This window comes from Elephas maximus, chromosome 12 (genome assembly GCF_024166365.1).
Source record: "Elephas maximus indicus isolate mEleMax1 chromosome 12, mEleMax1 primary haplotype, whole genome shotgun sequence".
Taxonomy (NCBI): domain Eukaryota; kingdom Metazoa; phylum Chordata; class Mammalia; order Proboscidea; family Elephantidae; genus Elephas; species Elephas maximus.
In genome coordinates, this window is record NC_064830.1 from 60,923,687 (window position 1) to 60,945,838 (window position 22,152).

A 22,152-nucleotide genomic window follows, 5' to 3' on the forward strand; every position below is an offset into this window, starting at 1 on the left:
AATGGTGTTGCATTCATTGTCAAAAAGAACGTTTCAAGGTCTATCCTGAAGTACAATGCTGATGTAGCATGACTCAAAATGATAGGATAATACCCATACACCTACAAGGAAGACCAGTTAATGTGACCGTTATTCAAGTTTATGCATCAATCTCTAAGGCCAAAGATGAAGAAATTGAAGACTTTTACCAGCTTCTGCAGTCTGAAATTGATCAAACATGCAATCAGTATGCACTGATAATTACTGGTGATTTTAATGTGAAAGTTGGAAACAAAGAAGAAGGATGGGTAGCTGGAAAATATGGCCTTGGTAATAGAAACAATGCTGGAGAACGAATGATAGAATTTTGCAAGACCAATGACTTCTTCATTGCAAACACCTTCTTTCACCAACATACATGGCTATACACATGGACTTCACCAGATGGAATACACAGGAATCACATTGACTACATCTGTGGAAAGAGACGATGGAAAAGCTCAATATCATCAGTCAGAACAAGGCCAGGGGCCGATTGTGGAACAGACCATCAATTGCTCATATGTAAGTTCAAGCTGAAACTGAAGAAAATCTTAAGTCCATGAGAGCCAAAATGCAACCTTGAGTATATCCCACCTGAATTTACAGACCATCTCAAGAATAGATTTGATGCATTGAACAATAAGGACTGAAGACCAGACGAGCTGTGGAATGACATCAAGGACATCATACATGAAGAAAGCAAGAGGTCATTAAAAAGACAGGAAAGAACTAAAAGACCAAGATGGATGTCAGAAAGAGACTCTGAAGCTTGCTCTTAAATGCTGAGCAGCTAAAGTAAAAGGAAGAAATGATGAAGTAAAAGAACTGAACAGAAGATTTCAAAGGGCGGCTTGAGAAGACAAAGTAAATTATTATAATGACATGTGCAAAGAGCTGGAGATAGAACACCCCCGGCGTTTCTCAAGCGGAAAGAACTGAAGAAAAAATTCAAGCCTTGAGTTGCAATAGTGAAGGATTCTATGGGGAAAATACTAAACGATGCAGGAAGCATTAAAAGAAAATGGAAGAAATACACAGAGTCATTATTCCAAAAAGAGTTAGTCGTCTTTCAACCATTTCAAGAGGTAGCATATGATCAGGAACTTATGGTACTGAAGGAAGAAGTCCAAGCTGCACTGAGGGCAAGGCTCCAGGAATTGACAGAATATCAACTGAGATGTTTCAACAAATGGATGCAGGGCTGGAAGTACTCACTAGTCTATGCCAAGAAATATGGAAGACAGCTTCCTGACCAAATGACTGGAAGTGATCCATATTTATGCCTATTCCCAAGAAAGGTGATCCAACCTAATGTGGAAATTATCCAACAATAGCATTAATATCACACCCAAGCAAAATTTTGCTGAAGATCATTCAAAAGCGCTGCAGCAGTATATTGACAGGGAACTGCCAGAAATTCAGGCCGGTTTCAGAAGAGAACATGGAACCACGGATATCATTGCTGATGTCAGATGGATCCTGGCTGAAAGCAGAAAATACCAGAAGGATGTTTACCTGTGTTTTATTGACTATACAAAGGCATTTGATTGTGTGGATCATAACAAATTATGGGCAACATTGTGAAGAATGGGAATTCCAGAACACTTAATTGTGCTCATGAGGAACCTGTACATAGATCAAGAGGCAGTTATTTGGACAGAACAAGGGGATACTGATTGGTTTCAAGTCAGGAAAGGTGTGCGTTAGGGTTGTACCCTTTCACCATACCAATTCAATCTGTATGCTGAGCAAATAATCCAAGAAGCTGGACTATATGAAGAAGAACAGGGCATCAGGGTTGGAGGAAGACTCATTAACAACCTGGGTTATGCAGATAACACAACCTTGAAAGTGAAGAGGGCTTGAAGCACTTGCTGACAAAGATCAAAGACTTTAGCCTTCAGTATGGATTACACCTCAACATAAAGAAAACAAAAATCCTTACAGCTGGACCAATAAGCAACATCATGATAAAGGGAGAAAAGATTGAAGTTGTCAAGGATTTCATTTTACTTGAATCCATAGTCAACACCCATGGAAGCAGCAGTCAAGAAATCAAAAGATGCATTGCATTGGGCAAATCTGCTGCAAAGGACCTCTTTAAAGTGTGGAAAGGCAAAGATGTCACCTTGAAGACTAAGGTGCACCTGACCCAAGCCATGGTATTTTCAATCACATCATATGCATGTGAAAACTGGGGAATGAATAAGAAAGACAGAAGAAGAATTGATGCCTTTGGATTGTGTTGGCAAAGAATATTGAATATACCATGCACTGCTAAAAGAAGGGACAAATCTGTCTTGGAGGAAGTACAACTAGACTGCTCCTTGGAAGCAAAGATGGCGAGACTGCATCTTCCATACTTTGGACATGTTGTCAGGAGGGATCAGTCCCTGGAGAAGGACATCATGCTTGGTAAAGTAGAGGGTCAGCAGAAAAGAGGAAGATCCTCAAAGAGGTGGATTTACACAGTGGTTGCAAAAATGGGCTCAAGCATAACAACGATTGTAAGGATGGCACAGGACCAGGCAGTGTTTCGTTCTGTTGTGCATAGGGTCACTATGAGTCAGAACTGAGTCAACGGCACCTAACAGCCAACAACAATCCTGCCTCATTAACATCATAGAGGTAGGATTTACAACACATAGGAAATCACATCAGATGTCAAAATGGTGGACAATCACACAATACTGGGAGTCATGACCTAGCCAAGTTGACATAAATTTTGGGGGGACAGAATTCAATCGATAACAGTGGGGGAGATTCCAGGTTGGCCAACAACCTCTGGGTGAGAAGTTCTGGACTATACGCATAATACCTGCAGCCCACGTGTGAGTACAACGATGCTCCAAAAATGCCAAACAGCGTAGCAAAGTTGTGGGAATATGTGTGCCTTCGTAAGTGTGGAAAGGTAGGTAGGAGAATAGTGGTAGTCTTGGGATGGCCAATGCTCTGGGCTGTTTGCCTGGCCATGGAGACCCAGCTAGCTGCTGAAATGCGTGTAAGAACCTTGCAGGGAGAGCTGTAGTTAGAAAGAGATGTTCAACAGTTCTGCGTGGCAATGTCTGGTGTATTAGGTAGCCAGCCCAAGAGCAGGACTAGCAATTAAAGATGCTTGACTGCAGGTTTCTAAAGCTGGGGGGAAGGAAAATGACAAAAGCAAGGATGAGGGCTGTGTTGATGAGAGGCGACTGGGATGCAAAAAAGTGAAATCTGTGGGAGAGCAAATTGAGCAGTGAATCGAATGTGGAAGTGGTAATGGAGGAAGAGTCTGACAGTGCACAGTGCCCCTGCCCCCATGGCTGCTCATTACTCGTAAGATGAAAGTTACCCAGGAATCCGATGACAGCAGATATGAAATTCCACCACCCAGTTCCGGGAGAACACGGGAGTATACCCCGACGGAGCTGAGTGAGTTGGGTGGGAAATTCCAGCAGAAAGGGAAGGAAACTATTGCAGCTTGGTTATTACATCTGTGTTATACTGGGGAAATGTGTCTCTTTAAATGGAGCTGAGGCTGAGAAAATGAGAAGTATGACCACCCACCCCACCCTCCAGCAGCATTTACATGCAGCTAGGAACACAGAGGACAAACATGACCTCAGAGAGTGGATCATCTTCTCTTGCAGAAGGGTGTGGCCAAATGAAGGAGATGTTCTTGGCAGGATTGGGGCCAGACAGTAAACTTATTATTGCAGAAATGAAAGCAAGAATGTTGCAAGCAGGTCCTCCCACTTGGTATAGCATGCAGGTGGCTATTTTTAGTCCCTTAGTTGGCCACGCGGTGTATCAGGTGATTTGAGTGAAACTGAGAAGGTTAGAGAGAAAGGGGTTCAAGCTGTGGGAAAAGAGAAAAGAAAGACTGAGAAACCTGGGAGCTGACCATCCAAGGGCCCCTTGAAAGTGACCTGAAGGCAGATGTAGGTGGATTTAGTGGCTGCCGGGAAATGGCAGTGCAGGAGATAGGTAAGCAACTGAATTAGGTTTTGGTTAGCCTTTCTGAAGGATCTGAAGGCAGAGCAACAGTATCGCCCTCTGGGTCCTACTAAACCACTGGAGAAAGAGCCACTTGCTGCTTGGTGGACCCCACTCATCCTTAGGGCCTAGGGGTGGGGCTGGGGTCACCCGTAGGTCAGAGCCCTACAGGGGGGCCAGAGACCCCATGTAAAGGTCACAATACATTGGTCAAGAACAAACAAGCAGCAGGTGCTAGTTCTGGTTGATACCGGGGAGTGAACCCTTATCTTTGGAAACCCTGAGGGGTTTCAAAGACCCCCTTGGCAATTGATGGGTATGGCGGAACATCTATGCACATATGCCAGGTACTTCTGACCCTGCAACTAGGACCAAAAAACCAAACCCATTGCCATCGAGTCGATTCCAACTCATAGCACCCTTAAACGGTATCAAGTTTATATTTCCCCATTACCAATATACATTCTAGGGGTGGATGCACACACGGGACTGACTTTGACCACATCTGTAGAAGAATTCTGACTGTAAGTGAGAGTGGTAAAGGCAGTCCTGAGGAGTGATATGGCATGAGAGTGACACTCCCCCCGCCATGAAGAGTGGTAGATACCAAGCAATACAAGTTTCCCGGAGCACATAAGGCAATTAGTGAAACTATTTTGGAATGAAAAAGAGTAGGTATCCTCAGGGAAGGCCACAGTGCTTTTAATAGCCCTTTGAGACCTGTGAAGAAACCAGACGGGTCCTGGCTATGACCGTGGACTATAGGAAACTTAACAAAGTGATCCCTCCTATACTTGCAGTCCTGAGCATAACTTCTTTGTTAGAAACCTTAGAGACCTGAGCACATATCATGCTGTGTTAGATCTGGCCAATACACTCTTTAGCATCCCTCTACCCTGTCTGCCCAGGACCATTTTGCCTTTACCTGGGCGGGGGGGGGGGCAGCAATGGACATTTCAAGTGCTTCCTCAAGGATATTTACATTATATTTACATTACGTATTTACATCCCACTAGTTGCCATGGTATGGTGGCTAGAGATCTGACTCTTTACCCCTTCCCTGCTGCTGTCGGTTACTTTCATTACATTGATGCCATCATGTTAACTGCTGAAGATGTTTCTCTGTTGTAGGAGCTTCTAGATACCCTAATCATCCACCAACAAGTGAGAGAATGAGCTGTGAATCCCCACAACGTGCTGGAGCCTGAATGTCGGTAAAATTCCTAGGGGTTGTCTGGGTGATCAAGAGACCCAGAAGGTGGAAGATTCCAGCTGGCACAGCTGTTGGGGTACCCTCAGGGTCAGAAGACTCTGACAATTGGGACTGGCTCACCTGCCCTGACAGTCAGGTCATGGTCCCAAAAGATCAGGGAGTAAGAGTGAGGCAAGAGCCCATAGCCCATAACCCAGAGCTGGGATCCTCGGCTGGGGAAGGTTAGTTAGAAAAAGGACATAGGCAAGTCACGCTTGCTGGTTGGTTGTTGCCCAAGTGGTGTAATTCTTGTGTGGGCTCCCGAGGTTCACCTGTCAGGTTGCAGTGAGCCCTACTTGAACTTCAGGTGAAGTTTTAGTGGAAAGCAGAGGGCAAGGTGGCCAGGGCTTCCATGGGCAGAACTTCAGTGGACAGTCCTGGCTGGTCTGGGTCTAAGAAAATTCAAATGAGTTGGGGAGATGGCTGGGAGGGGAAAGCTTGGGCACTGCAGGGGCGGGACAGGTTCACCCACTGTTGCTGGGTTCTTGGGGATTGATCACGCTTGGACACATAGAAGGACAGACCAACAGCCAAGCTTGCCCTGAACCTGACCCCAACTCCTGGACCCCTGGACAAAGACCCTGCTGCCCAGTGGGCCTCATCCTCCCCCCTTCCCATGACCTGGGGGGTAGGTCCCTGCTCAGTACCCCAGTGGGGGGGGAGGGCATCGCTGATTCACTTCTGGTAATAGGACTGTTGGTGGCAAGAGCTGCACACCTGAGGGCACAGCTGGTGCTGCGTGACTGTTTCCCTCCTGCGGCAGGTGGCTCCTAACCTCAGCTACATGGGTTTGAGACCCCATGTTAGGAGCTCATTTTCTTGGTTTTGGCCTTTCTGGGAGCTGGGAGAGTGGAGCTTAGGAAGGTGGGTGGGGAGTGGGGAGGCAGAGGGACAGGTGTATTTTTAGCAGTCACTGGGTGCCACACTGTGGGTGCAGCCTTTCCAAGGAGGGCATGTCCCATTGATTTTGGCTCCAAGACCCTCTACGCGGCTTCTGCCCTGCCCTTTGGAGGTCTGTATGTCCCACTGGGCCAGGAGCCCGCCCCCCCCCCCAGGTTTTGTCTCCAGCACGCTTGTGGCTGCGACAAATGCCTGTGAAGTGACAAATGTCTGACAAAAGGCGGGCCTACGTGGCAATGAGATGCACCGATGCCGCCTGGCCATCTGCCTTCCTGGGCGGGCTCATGGTTGCCCTAGTGGGGAGTGGATGTCTTGGCCAAAGAGGGCAGGCCCAAATCTGGGGCACAGAGGCTGACCCCCACTTTGTGCAGATGGGGAGCGGTGCTGGCATCTCTCGGGCATCTGAGCTCTTTCCCCTGAGTCTGAGATCCCTAGTCTCCTCACTGCGCTACCTGCCTTCAGCTGTCCCCCTCTAGGACACAGCTGGCCACAAAGACATGCCTGAGTCTGTAATTTGTGTGCCTCATTGGTCTAGGGCTATGATTCTTGCTTAGGGTGTAAGGGGTCCTGGGTTCAGATCCCAGAGGAAACCTACATTTTTTCCCTTCCTTTTTTCTCCTGTGGATGCTATCCAGAGTTCTAGGATCTGCGGAGACCTGAGCGCTGGACATTGAAACCCACCAGAAAACCAGACTCATTGGACCAGTTAACACTGGAGGACTCCTTGAGACTATCACCCTGTGATAGTCTTCAAACCTTGAACCAAAACTAATCCCTGAAGTAGCTAAATAACATATTGGCTCAAAAAATAATGAATATTAGCTGTATGTACTGTGCTTCTTTAAAAAAATCTCCTCTATGAGACCAAATGGTCAATCACTACTTTAAAACAAAAATGAGAAGGTAAGAGATCAGGGAAACTAGGTTAATGGAAACAGACAAATCAGCACAGAAATTATGAGAACGTTCACTCATTGTGAAGAATATAACCAGTATCAATTAACAACTTGTGTAGAAATTGTTGAATGGGAACTTAAACTGCTGTGTAAACCTTCACCAAAAACACAGCAAAATGACATTTTTTAAAAAAGAAGAAATAAAGTAATGAGCAAATATTTAATATTACTGAAAACAAACAAAAAAGATCTCAAGCTTTTTAAAAAGCTGCCACTGATACTATTTAAATTTAATTGGGGCCCCACACCACGGTCCTGTCCCCTCCGTGATACACTACTTTTGTCAGTACAAACTCAAGCACGGAAGAAGAGAAGAGTCCTTTCTATTTCAGTAGGACCCATCTTCTCCACAGGAAGACTCCATAACAGTCCAAGCCTGGGCTCCCACTACAGTCCTTGGCCCAGGAGGCCAGAGCTTAGCAGTAAGGTGCTGGCACCTTGTGGGTCTGGGATGGGCTATTGGATTTGCAGCTGTGTCTTGAGACCTTTTCCTTGCCTTCTCTTTATTTCTTCTCTTCTGTTTCTGAGTCTTTCTCAAGTGGTCGTAGCCTCTGGGGGATCCTCTCTGCCCCAGCCCCAGATCTGCAAGGAGTCCCAGAACCAAGGGCTTCGGGCTGACCAGCATGAGCCGGTATATGGGTGCTGAGTTCCAGCGCCCACCAGGAGGGGAGTCTTCTCTGCTCTAGTCTGCCAGTCAGCTGTGTGTGGACCACTGGGGTCACGTCGCAGAGCAATAAACAGACACAGGGACACCAGACTTGGAACACTGGTTTCCACCAACTTAGGAAAGTTAAAACATCCAAACATTTGAAGAACAATAGTTGATGGGTTGTTGTTCTGAGGCTATGATTCCATAAGGTTACATCCACCTCCATGCCCTAACAGCTAAAATCAAGCATTGGATTCAGGAGAGTGCATGCCTTAAAGTAGTACCAGAAAATATCCAGCCCCTATTAATAAACTCAAAACAGTGAAACCTGTGAGAGCAGGAACGCCACTGGACTGCCTTGTTTTTCAGGTATTGCAAGTTTTCGCATTTGACAGGGTGCAGTCTTAACACTTTTCTATTGATTGTTTTGTTGTTGTTCTTAGGCGCTGTCAAGTCAGTTCTGACTCATAGTGACCCTATGTACCACAGAATAAACACTGCCTGGTCTGCACCATGCTCATGATTGCTGTTATCCTTGAGCTCATTGTTGCTGACACTGTGTCAATCCATCTCATTGAGGGTCTTCCTCTTTTCAGATGACCCTACGCTTTACCAAGCAGGATGTCCTTCTCCAGGGACTGATCCCTCCTGACAACATGTCCTGTGTGTAACATGCAGTCTCACCATCCTTGCTTCTAAGGAGCATTCTGGTTGTACTTTTTACAAGACAAATTTGTTCATTCTACTGGCAGTTCAGGGTATAGTCAATATTCTTCGCCAACACTACAAGTCAAAGGTGTCAATTCTTCTTCGGTCTTTCTTATTCATTGTCCAACTTTCCCATGTGTATGATGCAATTGAAAACACCATGGCTTGTGTCAGGCACACCTTAGTCTTCAAGGTGATATTTGCTTTTCAATATTTTAAAGAGGTCCCTTGCAGCAGATTTGCCCAATGCAATGCATGTTTTGAATTCTTGACTGCTCCTTCCATGGGTGTTGATTGTGGATTCAAGTAAAATGAAATCCTTGACAACTTCAATCTTTTCTCGCTTTATCATGATGTTGCTTATTGGTCCAGTTGTGAGGATTTTTGTTTTCTTTATGTTGAGGTGTAATCCTTACTAAAGGCTGTGGTCTTTGGTCTTCATCAGTAAGTGCTTCAAGTCCTCTTCACTTTCAGCAAGGAAGGTTGTGTCACCTGCATAATGCAGGTTGTTAATGAATCTTTCTTGAATCCTCATCCCCGGTTCTTCTTCATATAGTCCAGCTTCTCAGATTATTTGCTCAGCATACAGATCAAATAGGTATGGTGAAAGGATACAACCCTGACGCACACCTTTCCTGACTTTAAACCAATCAGTATCCCCTTGTTCTGTCCGAACAACTGTCTCTTGGTCTATATACAGGCTCCTCATGAACACAATTGTTCTGTAGTTCCCATTCTTCACAATGTTATCCATAATTTGTTATAATTCACACAACAAATTATGACTTTGCATAATCAATAAATTATGCTTTTGCATAGTCAATAAAACACAGGTAAACATCCTTCTAGTATTCTCTGCTTTCAGCCAGGATCCATCTGACATCAGCAGTGACATCCCTGGTCCCATGTCCTCTTCTGAATCGGGCCTGAATTTCTAGCAGTTCCCTGTTGATATACTGCTGCAGCCACTCTTGAATGATCTTCAGCAAAATTTTGCTTGCACGTGATATTAATGATATTGCTTGATAATTTCTACATTCGGTTGCATCACCTTTCTTGGGCATAGGCATAACTATGGACCTCTTCCATTCAGTTTGCCAGGTAGCTGTCTTCCAAATTCCTTGGCATAAATGAGTGAGAACTTTCAGTGCTGCATCCATTTGTTGAAACATCTTAATTGGTATTCTGTCAATTCCTGGAGCCTTGTTTTTCATCAATGCCTTCAGTGCATCTTGGACTTCTTCCTTCAGTACCGTAAATTCCTGAGTATATGCTACCTCTTGAAGTGGTCGAACATTATTTTTGGTGTAATGACTCTGTGTATTCCCTCCATCTTCTTTTGATGCTTCCTGTATCATTTAATATTTTCCTCATAGAATCTTTCACTATTGCAACTCGAGGCTTGAATTTTTTTCTTCAGTTCTTTTGGCTTGAGAAATGCCGAGCACGTTCTTCCCATTTGGTTTTCTATCTCCAGCTCTTTCCACATGTCATTATATTACCTTGTCTTCTCAAGCCACCCTTTGAAATCTTCTTTTCAGTTCTTTTACTTCATCATGCCTTCCTTTTGCTTTAGCTGCTTGATGTTCAAGAGCAAGTTTCAGAGCCTCTTTGCTTGTTTTAGTGGAAAATATTTGAGTTTTTCTTCTCTGACAGATTTCTGCTTTATACAAGTTCTGGCTTTCTGGTTTTACTGTACTATTCAACAGCTCTACAGGGGTGAAACTAGTTCTTCAGAACCCCTCTGTTGGAAGGCACCTTGTTCCCCAAGTACTTAGGCACGAGAGGGAAGCTGGGTGGGTTACACCTGGTCCCTGTTCGCATGAGGGTGATCAGCTAGCTTCCCCAGCTGCAGCCGCTTGCCCAGCCCATGGGACTGGAGAGAGCCCTCTGATGGGCAGTCACAAGTGCTTGCTGTCCAGTGCCTTCAGCATGTGCTGGAAAGAGGAGTGCTGAGGGCCCCACAGAATCTACTTCACACAAGATCTGGCAGATGGTCACACTGAAGAGTTGGAAGCAAGGGAACGGAATGGTAGGAGACCACATGGCTAGACATACATTATTAGTGGAATCTTTTTTTGGGGGGATGGTAGGTGTCATGAACCACCAAATCCCCAAAATAGCCATTGCTGTTGAGTCGATTCCAACTCGTAACAATCCTATAGGACAGGGCAGATCTCCCCCATAGTGTTTTCAAGGCTGTAATCTTTACGGAAGCTGACTGTCATATCTTTCTCCAATAGAACAGCTGGCGGGTTTGAACCACCGGCCTTACAGTTAGCAGCTGAGCATGCTTAACCACTGCACCACCAGTGCTCCTTGTCATAAACCTAGGATCATGAATAATCCAATTTCATGTATTTAAGGACCAGGTGAGTGAAACAAACAAATCACCACCTTAAGCAGAAGTCAGTTTAAAGTGACCCATGACTGAAAATGCCCTTGGGACCCTGGCTTAAGCAAACAGGAGCTTTCTGTGGAGAAACACTTGATTCTAGATCTCACAAAATCCCACACAATGAAACTTACAAGGAAAATGGGCAGCTCAGCATGAAAAATAACCAGGAAATACGGTACCATGAGCAAGAACCAATAAACAACACGCAGCATAGGTATAATAGCAGACTTCAGATGCTAAGCTTATCAGACACAGATTATAGTAGGACTATCCTTATTATGGAGGTCCTTGAGTGGCACGAATCGTTTCACCCACCTACCAACCCACCCAGGGGCGCTGCAGAAGAAAGGCCTAGTGATGTTCTTCCTTAAAGATCACAGCCAAGAAAACCCTATGGAGCAGTTCTACTCTTTAACACGTGAAATATCCATGAGTCAAAATCTACTCCATGACAATATTTTCTAATCCTTATTATGTCTAAATAAATGGAAGACAAAAAAGAAAATATCTTCAAGAACAGGAACACGTAAAATGCTCTAAAAGATTAAGAAACAATCAAACAGCACTCTTAGAAATGCTGGCAAAGCGGAGAGGGGGCCTCTGGTGGATTGCCAGGCGCCGCCCTCCCTGGGAGGAAGCAGATTACAAGCTCCCTGCTGGGCTTCGGGGAGGAGCATCAAAGGGGCAGGGCCAGCTCAGCCCAGAATCACGACATTCAGGGGTCGGGGGCACCCTCGGACCAGCGGACAGACAGACGACAGCGCATGCAAACCCCAGAGACTGCCCCGTCTCCTGTGGGATTCGCCCCTGGGTGCAGCCGCTGCTGCACGGTGGGCCTGATTCCTGTGGCCGTAGTGGAGAACTCGGCCTGGATCAGGCCTGGATCGGCTGACGTCCATCCTCCAGCAAGGAAAATGGCTGCGGAGAAAAGGCCAGAGCATGGGCATTGGCGGAAACCTTGCTGGGAGGCCCTGAGGTCGGGTCCAGGCACACCTGGACAGCTGGAGTCTCGGCCAAGGTTGGCTCGGGTCGGTGCCCCGGGCTCGTTCTAGCCTTGAGGTTGGACACCAGGGGGAGGGGTGAGCACTGTTGACCCACCCGGGAGCCCCAGTTCAGGTTCAGATCCCCTGCGGGGCGCCTGGTACCAGCCAGTCTCTGCTCCCTTTAACACCCAGGGCAGTTCAGTCAGTAGAGCTCAGGGTCGTGGGTTCCAGCCCCACGTAGGGTGTCGCTGTTTTTGATTTAGCCTTGGGGAAACCGGGCTGGGAACGCTGGGGTAGGGGGCAGGGGGGAGGGCGAAGCCAGCGTGCTAGTGAGCCCCTGCTGTGTGTCTGCCCTGTGTTCTGGTTAGACTGTGCGCGCCACCGGGGCACCAGTCCGTCGGGGGATTGCCTTGTGCATGTGGCTCCGGGACTGTTTGTTGATTGTATAAAGTGGGCGACTCTTAAGTAGGGTGTAACAGAACCCGATTTCGTGCCTGGCTCTGGCAAGCTTGTTTTGCGCGGGCAGAAGGCTGGGAGTGGAGGATAAAGGCTTAATCCGGGCTGGGGCTGGAGGAAGGAGAGGGAAGCTGACGGAGGGGAAAGGAGGTTAATTCGCTGCGTCGCACTCTCTCTCCACCCCTTCTATGATTTGCGCCCAGGGAGGACCCCGCGCGGGCCTAAGATTCCACTCTTCCTGCCCCCTCCTCTGGTCGTCGCCCCTGCGCCGCTCCCCTTGGTCCTCCTTCTCGCCGCAGAGTTCTCCACTCTGTGAGAGGACGCGGTAGTTACAGGGTAAGGTCAGCTCTGCTGTTCCTAGGAGACTCAGGGCTCTGGCCCCGCATGGCGTCAGGACTGGAGCCCTGCCCCAGGTGATGAGGGAAGTCACCGACAATAAGCACCCTGACACCAGGGTTCAGATGCGGAGCACAGGCTTGGAGGGGGTCCTCTGTGAGGTCCTGGCAGTTTGGGCCACACTGTGTCCCCAGGCTCCACGAGCCAATAAGTCGATGCAAAACTGTGCCCAAGTGCCAACCAGGACAGGCCTCAGGCCCTGGCAACCTGGCTACAGGCCCTCAAGATGAAGCTGCTACCATGGGGCTCCAACATCGTCCTGGGTCTGGGCAGGAACTAGAGAGGGACAACCGGCGTTTGGAGCCTGGGAGGCAGGGCCAGGCCTTGGGAGTGGCTCCTTGCTCTGGGGATGTGACTTGCCCTTTGGATGTGCAGAATCCGACGGAGCTCTCTTCTTACTTAAATCCTTTGCATTTGAGGAAAGAGACGGGAGAAAGAGGAGACCCGGGCTTCTACGGGCAGTGCTGGCCCCTGGCTGGTTCTGGGTTGTGGCCCACATTTACCTGTCCAGGCCCTGGGGCCCTCAAAGATTCGGCTGTGATGAAACACCTGACAATCGAGCTGGAGGAGTGGGTGTGCCTCCCGGCTCCTCCGGTTTCTCTTAGACACAGGGGCAGGTGACCGACAGCTGGAGGCAGGTGTGCTGGAGTGAGGTCTGCCTGTAGGGACTGCTCCTGTGCGTGTGCCCTCTTCAGGGACAGCGGGTGCCTTTGGTTGATGAGTGTTGAGGAAGTTATAGCTGAGCAGTCCCTGGGGCCCAGGTCTGATTCACCCCCCGACCAAGTATCTGCCACCCTCAGTCCACCCCACCAATAGCTAGATACCAGGTGCCCGGCTAGCTCAGTCGGTAGAGCTTGAGACTCTTGTTTCAGGGTCCGGCTTGAGTCCCACGTTGGACCTTGTCTTTTAAGGCCCAAGCTAATCATTTTCTCGCTCCAGTGGTGGCTTTCTGACCTTTCCTGAAGCCTCACATCAACAGAATATTTGTCCAGAATTGCAGTATCCTGTGGGCGGCCCAACCGAGAAGGGGGAAATCAAACTTATGGAGCGTTGGGTCATGGCTGTTTCTTCCATTCACTCCAGGGTGTAGCACTCTGTGTGTATGGCTTATTCAAGGAGGGTGTGTCCCAGGGGTCTGGCTCCAAGACCCTGGACACAGCTACTGCTTCTCCCCTCCCTCCCTGCCCCCCCCCCACTGTCTGCCCCACTCCACAGAGGACCCCTTCTTTCAAGGGCCATGAATCGGAGTGCACTGGACAGTCACTCCTTTTTTAAAATGTTTATGGTGGGTATGTAGGCAGAGATAACTGCCAAAAGATTATATGGAATCTTGTTTAAATTTAAAAACCAGAAATTTTAATAATTCTATTTCTTCACCTAGAACATTAAATTTCATTGTTTACCAAGAACCCATTAAAGTGAATGCCTCACCAATATGCTACTTACAGTGTGGGTAGAGATCTTTCAAAAGTGTTAGTATCAGTTTTCACCTACCCTGAATGACAAGGTAGGAAAAACAGCCAGAGAATGGCGTACATTTACACTGACTAGTTCTAGAGGTTGGCAGTTCAAACCCACTCAGTGGTATGGCAGAAGAAAAGACCTGGCAGTCTGATTCTGTTAAGATTACAGCCAAGAAAATGCTACAAAGCAGTTCTACTCTGTCCACATGGGGTCGCTGTGAGTTGGAATTTACTGAACTCCGTAACACATGGGGTCTCCATGAATTGCAATCAACTTGACAGCGATTGACAACAATAACGGTTCAAAAGACTGCCTCTAGAAATTACACACTGTGATAGTTAAGATTGTGTGTCAGTTTTGCTGGGCCATGATTCTCAGAGTTTCGGCGGTTGTATAATGTTGTGATTACTTCCCTGTTGAAATATGATATGTGATCACGCCCATGATGGAATCTACCAAATGGTACCAGGAGATAGGGGCTTGTGGCAGCTCACCACCACCCTCCAGCAGCCTATTTCCTTCCTCCTTACTTTGCCAAGGTTTTTGGCTTGTTCTGGATCCTGCATTTGCCTCTTGTCATTTGACCTCTGGTTCTTGGAACCTGAGCTAGCAGCTTACTTGCCTATCTTGAGATTTGTAGATCTTCACAGCCTGTGAGCAAGAGTCCTGCTCTCCAACCTGTCGATCTTAGTTCGCCAGCCCCTGCAACTACATGGACTTGGAACGTTCCAGCCTCTGCAATTGTGTGAGCTGTTTCCTTGATATAAATCTCTGTGTCCCTACATATATTTTAGTGCTTTACTGGTTTTGCTTCCCTAGAGAACTCAGCCTAAGACACTCACATTCTTATAAAGGTATATTTTTCCTTTAGCAATTAGCAAGCAATATGTACAGTGATATAAGTTGATACTATGTGAAAGTCCTGTTTCCAACAACTTGCTTTTAACATCCCTATATGATCATTGCCTCTATCAATTATTTCATTGAAAGCTGCAAAATTATGATTTCCCAATTCTATCATTTTTTACATCTCTTAATTGGCATTATAATGTAAAGAAGAACTTTCCCCCATAAACTGGTGATGAATTTCAGATTCTTTTTTTTTAATTTTTATTGTGCTATTATAAGTGAACGTTTACAAATCAAGTCAGTCTCTCATACAAAAATTTATATATACCTTGCTATAATCTCCTAATTGCTCACCCCCTAATGAGACAGCCTGCTCTTTCCCTCCACTCTCTCTTTTCATGTCCATTCCAACAGCTTCTGACCCCCTCTGCCCTCTCATCTCCCCTCCAGACAGGAGACCCCAACAAGTCACAAATGTCTACTTGATCCAAGGAGCTCATTCACACCAGCATCTTTTTCTACCCCATTGTCCAGTCCAATCCCTGTCTGAAGAGTTGGCTTTGGGAATGGTTCCTGTCTTAGGCTAACAGAAGGTCTAGGGACCATGACCTCTGGGGTCCTTCTAGTCTCAGATCATTAAGTCTGGTCTATTTACAAGAATTTGAGGTCTGAATCCCACTGCTCTCCTGTTCTCTCGGGGGTTCTCTGTTGTGTTCCCTGTCAGGGCAGTCATTGGTTTGTAGCTGGGCACCATCTAGTTCATCTGGTCTCAGGCTGATGTAGTCTCTGGTTTATGTGGCCCTTTCTGTCTCTTGGGCTCATCTTTACCTTGTGTCCTTGGTGTTCTTCATTCTCCTTTGCTCCAGGGGGGTTGAGACCAACTGATGCATCTTAGATGGCCAATTGTTAGCACTTAAGACCCTGGACTCCACCCTCCAAAGTGGGATGCAGAATGTTTTATGAATAGATTTTATTATGCCAATTGACTTAGAAGTCCCCTGAAACCATGGTTCCCAAACCCCTGCCCCTGCTACTCTGGCCTTCGAAGCAATCAGTTTATTCAGGAAACTTCCTTGATTTCGGTTTAATCCATTCATGCTGACCTTTCCTGTATTGTGTGTTGTCTTTCCCTTCACCTAAAGTAGTTCTTATCTACTATCTAATTAGTGAATACCCCTCTCCCTCACTCTGTTCCTGCCTCTCTCCCTCCTCTCATAACCATCGAACAATATTTTCTTCTCTGTTTAAACTATTTCTCCAGTTCTTATAATGGTGGTCTTATATAATACTTGTCCTTTTGCAACTGACTAATTTCACTCAGCATAATGCCTTCCAGATTCCTCCATGTTATGAAATGTTTCACAAATTCATCACTGTTCTTTATCAATGTGTACCATTGCATTGTGTGAATATGCCATAATTTATTTATTCATTTATCCATTGATGGGCACCTTGGTTGCTTCCATCTTTTGGCTATTGTAAACAGTGCTGCAATGAACATGGGTGTGCATATATGTTTGTGTAAAGGCTTTTATTTCTCTAGGATATATTCCAAGGAGTGGGATTGCTGGATGGTATGGTAGTTTTATTTCTAGATTTTTAAGGAAGTACCAAATCGATTTCCAAAGTGGTTTTACCATTTTACATTCCCACCAGCAGTGTAGAAGTGTTCCAGTCTCTCCAAAGCCTCTCCAACATTTATTATTTTGTGTTTTTTGGATTAATGCCAGCCTTCTTGGAGTGAGATGAAATCTCATTGTAGTTCCGATTTGCATTTCTCCAATGACTAGTGATCGTGAGCATTTCCTCACGTATCTGTTAGCTACCTGAATGTCTTCTTTAGTGAAGTGTCTGTTCATATCTTTTGCCCATTTTTTAATTGGGTTATTTGTCTTTTGGTAGTTGAGTTTTTGCAGTATTATGTAGATGTTAGAGATCAGGCAATGATCTCTAAAGCTTTTTCCCAGTGTGTAGGTAATCTTTTTACTGTTTTGAAGTCTTTGGATGAGCATAGGTGTTTGATTTTTAGGAGCTGCATTGTTAGTAATGTTTTGTATACTGTTTATGCCATGTAATAGGGCTCCTAATGTTGTCCATATTTTTTCTTCCATGATCTTTATTGTTTTAGATTTTATATTTAGGTCTTTGATCCATTTTGAGTTTGTTTTTGTGCTTGGTGTGAAGTATGGGTCTTCTTTCATTTTTCTGCAGATGGATATCCAGTTATGCCAGCACCATTTGTTAAAAAGACTGTCTTTTCCCCATTAAACTGATTTGGGGCCTTTGTCAAATATCAACTGCTCATATGTGGATGGATTTATGCCTGGATTCTCAATTCTGTTCCATTGGTCTGTGTATCTGTTATTGTACCAGCACCAGGCTGTTTTGACTACTGTGGCGGTATAATAGGTTCTAAAATCAGGTGGAGTAAGGCCTCCCACTTTGTTCTTTGTTTTCAGTAATTCTTCACTTATCCAGGGCCTCTTTCCCTTCTGTATGAAGTTGGTGATTTGTTTCTCCATCTCATTAAAAAATGTAGTTGGAATTCGGATCAAAATTGCATTAAATCTATAGATTGCTTTTGGTAGAATAGACATTTTTACAATGTTAAGTCTTCTTATCCATGAGTAAGGTATGTTTTCCCACTTACATAGGTCTCTTTTGGTTTCTTGCAGAAGTGTTTTGTAGTTTTCTTTGTATAAGTCTTTTACATCTCTGGTAAGATTTATTCCTAAGTATTTTATCTTCTTGGGGGCTACTGTAAATGGTATTGATTTGATGATTTCCTCTTTGATGTTCTTTTTGTTGGTGTAGAGGAATTCAACTGATTTTTTATATTTATCTTGTGTCCTGATACTCTGCTGAACTCTTTATTAGTTTCAACAGTTTTCTTGAGAATTCCTTAGGGTTTTCTGTGTATAAAATCATGTCCTCTGCAAACAGAGATACTTTTAGTTCTTCCTTACCAATCTGGATGCCCTTTATTTCTTTATCTAGCCTAATTGCTCTGGCTAGGACCTCCAGCACAATGTTGAGTAAGAGTGGTGATAAAGGGCATCCTTGTCTGGTTCCAGATCTCAAGGGGAAATGCTTTCAGACTCTCTCCATTTAGGATGATGCTGGCTATTGGCTTTCTATAAATGTCCTTTATTATGTTGAGGAATTTTCATTCTGTTCCTATTTTGCTGAGAGTTTTTCTCATGAATGGATGTTTAACTTTGTCAAATGCCTTCTCTGCATCAGTTGATAAAATCCTGTGATTCTTTTCTTTTGTTTTATTTATATGATGGATTACATTAATTGTTTTTCTAATGTTGAAGCATCCCTGCATAAAATTAAAAAAAAAAAACCTATTAATACCTGGTATAAATTTGGCTTGGTCATGGTGAATTATTTTTTTGATATGTTGTTGAGTTCTATTGGCTAGAATTTTGTTGAGGATTTTTGCATCTAAGTTCATGAGGGGTATAGGTCTGTAATTTTTTCTTTCTTTCTTTTTTTTTTTTTTGGTGTCTTTACCTGGTTTTGGTATCAGGGATATGCTGGCTTCTTAGAATGAGTTTGGGATTATTCCATCCTTTGCTATGCTCTGAAATACCTTCAGTAGTAATGGTGTTAACTCTTCTCTGAGTTTGATGGAACTCTGCAGTGAAGCCGTCCAGACCAGGGCTTTTTTTTTGGCTGGGAGTTTTTTAATTACCTTTTGAATCTCTTCTTTTGTTATGGGTCTATTTAGTTGTTCTACCTCTGTTTGTGTTAGTCTAGGTAGGTAGTATTTTTCTAGGAATTCATCCATTTCTTCTAGGGTTTCAAATTTGTTAGAGTACAATTTTTTATACTAATCTGATATGATTCTTTTAATTTCAGTTGGGTCCATTGTAATATCACCCATCTTATTTCTTATTTGGGTTATTTGCTTCCTCTCCTGTTTTTCTTTTGTCAGTTTGGCCAGTGGTTTATCAATTTTGTTATTTTTTTCAAAGAACCAGCTTTTGGTCTTGTTAATTCTTTCAATTGTTGTTCTGTTTTCTATTTCATTTAATTTTTATTATTTACTTTCTTCTAGTGTCTGAGGGTTTCTTTTGTTGGTCTCTTTCTATTTGTTCAAGTTGTAGGGATAATTCTTTGATTTTGGCCCTTTCTTCTTTTTGTATATGTGCATTTATTGATATAAATTGACCTCCAAGCACTGCTTTAGCTGTGTCCCAAAGGTTCTGATAAGAAGTGTTTTCATTCTCGTTGGTTTCTATGAATTTCTTTATTCCATCCTTAATGTCTTCTATAATCCAGTCTTTTTTGAGCAGGTATTGTTCAGGTTCCAAGGGTTTGATTTCTTTTCCCTGCTTTTTCTGTTATTGATTTCTATTTTTATGGCCTTAGGTCAGAGAAGTTGCTCTGTAATATTTCAATGTTTTGGATTTTGCCAAGGCTTGCTTTATGACCTAATATGTGATCTATTCTAGAGAACGTTCCATGTGCACTAGAAAAGAAAGTATACTTGGCTGCTGTTGGCTCGAGTGTTCTGTGTATGTCTATGACATCAAGTTGGTTGATTGTGGCATTTAGATCTTCCGTGTCTTTATTGAGCTTCTTTCTGGATGTCCTGTCCTTCACCAAAAGTGGTGTGTTAAAGTCTCCTACAATTATTGTGGTGCTGTCTATCTCACTTTTCAATGCTGATAGAGTTTATGTATCTTGCAGCCCTGTCCCTGGGTGCATAAATACATAATACAGTTATATCCTCCTGGTATATTGCCCTTTTAATCATTATTTAGTGTCCTTCCTTATCCATTATGATGGATTTAACTTTAAAGTCTATTTTGTCAGAAATTAATATTGTCACTCCTGCTCTTTTTTGATTGTTGTTTGCTTGATATATTTTTTTTCCATCTTTTGAGTTTTACTTTGTTTGTGTCCCTTAGTCTAAGATGTGTCTCTTGTAAGCAGCATATAGACGGATCATGTTTTTTAATCCATTCTGCCACTCTCTGTCTCTTTATTGGTGCTTTTAGTCCTTTTAGATTCAGCGTAATTATGGATAGGTATGAATTTAGTGCTATCGTTTTGATGTCTTTTTTATGTGTTGTTGACAGTTTCTTTTTCCCACTTATTTGTGCTGAATAATTTATCTTTATATATTGTCTTTTCCTCTTCTTAGTTGTTAATTTTATTTCTGCTGAGTCTCTTATTTTTTTTTTCTTGTATTTTATTTTGATGAGTAGGATAGTTTGTCTCCTTTGTGGTTACCTTAATATTTACCCCTAATTTTCTACATTTAAATCTTTTATTTCTTTGCATCACCTTGTCTTCCTCTCCATATGTAAGATATATGACTGCATTCCTTAGTCCCTCTTTATTGTTTAAACGTTGTCTTTTTTAAAATTATTTTTATTGTGCTTTAAGTGAAAGTTTACAAATCAAGTCAGTCTCTCACATGTAAACTTATATACACCTTACTGCCTACTCCCAATAACTCTATCCCTGATGAGTCAGTCTGCTCCCTCCTTCCAGGCTCTCCTTTTGTGACCATTTTGCCAGTTTCTAACCCCCTCTACCCTCCCATCTCCCCTCCAGACAGGAGATGCCAACATAGTCTCAAGTGCCCACATGGTGCAAGTAGCTCACTCCTCATCAGCATCTCTCTCCCACCCATCGTCCAGTCCAATCCATGTGTGATGAGTTGGCTCCGGGAATGGTTCCTGTCCTGGGCCAACAGAAGGTTTGGGGACCCTGACCGCCGGGGTCCTTCTAGTCTCAATCAGACCATTAAATCTGGTCTTTTTATGAGAATTTGGGGACTGCATCCTACTGTTCTCCTGCTCCCTCAAGGGTTCCCTGTTGTGTTCTCTGTCAGGGCAGTCATCGGTTGTGGCTGGGCACCATCTAGTTCTTCTGGTCTCAGGATGATGTAATCTCTAGTTCAAGTAACCCTTTCTGTCTCCTGGGATCATAATTACCTTGTGACCTTGGTGTCTTCATTCTCCTTTGATCCAGGTGGGTTGAGACCAATTGATGCATCTTAGATGGCTGCTTGCTAGCATTTAAGACCCCAGATGCCACTCTTCAAAGTGGGATGCAGAATGTTTTCTTAATAGATTTTATTTTGCCAATTGACTTAGATGTCCCCTGAAGCCATAGTCCCCAAACCCCTGCCCCTGCCTTGCTGACCTTCAAAGCCTTCTGTTTATTCAGGAAACTTCTTTGCTTTTGTTTTGGTCCAGTTGTGTTGACCTCCCCTGTATTGAGTGTTGTCCTTCCCTTCACCTAAAGTTTGTCTTATCTACTACCTAATCAGTAAATAACACTCTCTCACTCTCTCCCTTCTCGTAACCACAAAAGAATGTGTTCTTCTCAGTTTAAACTATTTCTCAAGATCTTATAATAGTGGTCTTATACAATATTTGTTCTTTTGCATCTGACTAATTTCCCTCAACATAATGCCTTCCAGGTTCCTCCATGTCATGAAATGTTTCACAGATTCATCACTGTTCTTTATCAATGCATAGTATTCCATTGTGTGAATATACCATAATTTATTTATCCATTCATCCATTGATGGGCACCTTGGTTGCTTCCATGTTTTTGCTATTGTAAACAGTGCTGCAATAAACATGGGTGTGCATATATCTGTTCGTGTAAAGGCTCTTATTTCTCTAGGATATATTCCGACAAGTGGGATTTCTGGGTCGTATGGTAGTTCTATTTCTAGCTTTTCAAGGAAATGCCAAATCAATTTCCAAAGTGGTTGTACCATTTTACATTCCCACCAGCAGTGTAGAAGTGTTCCAATCTCTCCACAGCCTCTCCAACATTTATTATTTTGTGTTTTTTGGATTAATGCCAGCCTTGTTGGAGTGAGATAGAATCTCAGTGTAGTTTTAATTTGCATTTCTCTCATGGGTAATGATCGAGAGCATTTCCTCATGTATCTGTTAGCCGCCTGAATGTTTTCTTTAGTGAAGTGCCTGTTCATATCCTTTGCCCAATTTTTAATTGGGTTGTTTGTCTTTTTGTGGCTGAGTTTTAACAGAATCATGTAGATTTTAGAGATCAGTTGCTGATCAGAGATGTTGCAGTTGAAAATTTTTTCCCAGTCTGTAGGTAGTCTTTTTACTCTTTTGGTGAAGTGTTTAGATGAGCACAAG

General features: G+C 44.1%; 1 pseudogene; it reads left to right on the forward strand.

Annotated features, from left to right (window-relative positions):
* Window positions 1-11,554: 11,554 nt before the first annotated feature.
* Window positions 11,555-22,152, forward strand: part of LOC126086820 (olfactory receptor 1F1-like) — a 62,160-nt pseudogene continuing 51,562 nt past the window's right edge.